A 378-nucleotide genomic window follows, 5' to 3' on the forward strand; every position below is an offset into this window, starting at 1 on the left:
AGGCGGTCTCTCTGTTCCTCCCGCTGTTGCGTTTGCTGCTGCACAGGGATCTGCGTTCGCTGCTGCTGCTCTTCTGCTGCTGCTGCTGCTGCTGCTGCAGCTGCTCGATTTCGGGGCCGTCGCTTCGGCAATAAAAGAAATTTATTGACGGGCTCAAAATCGGAACTGCTGTTGCTCTTTCTGTTGCTGTTGCTGCTGCTGCTGCTGTTGCTGCTGCTGCTGCTGCTGTTGAGCTGCTGGTACGCACGAAAACACAGACACAGCATGTGACTGCTGCGGTGTACAGACACTTGAGCCACCAGGGCCTCCCTAGTGACTGACAAGAAGACACACAAACGGCAGCAACAACGGCTGCTGCTGCTGCTGCTGCTGCTGCTG

The sequence above is a fragment of the Eimeria tenella genome, genomic scaffold (genome assembly GCF_000499545.2).
Source record: "Eimeria tenella Houghton genomic scaffold, Eth_scaff2878, whole genome shotgun sequence".
NCBI lineage: Eukaryota > Apicomplexa > Conoidasida > Eucoccidiorida > Eimeriidae > Eimeria > Eimeria tenella.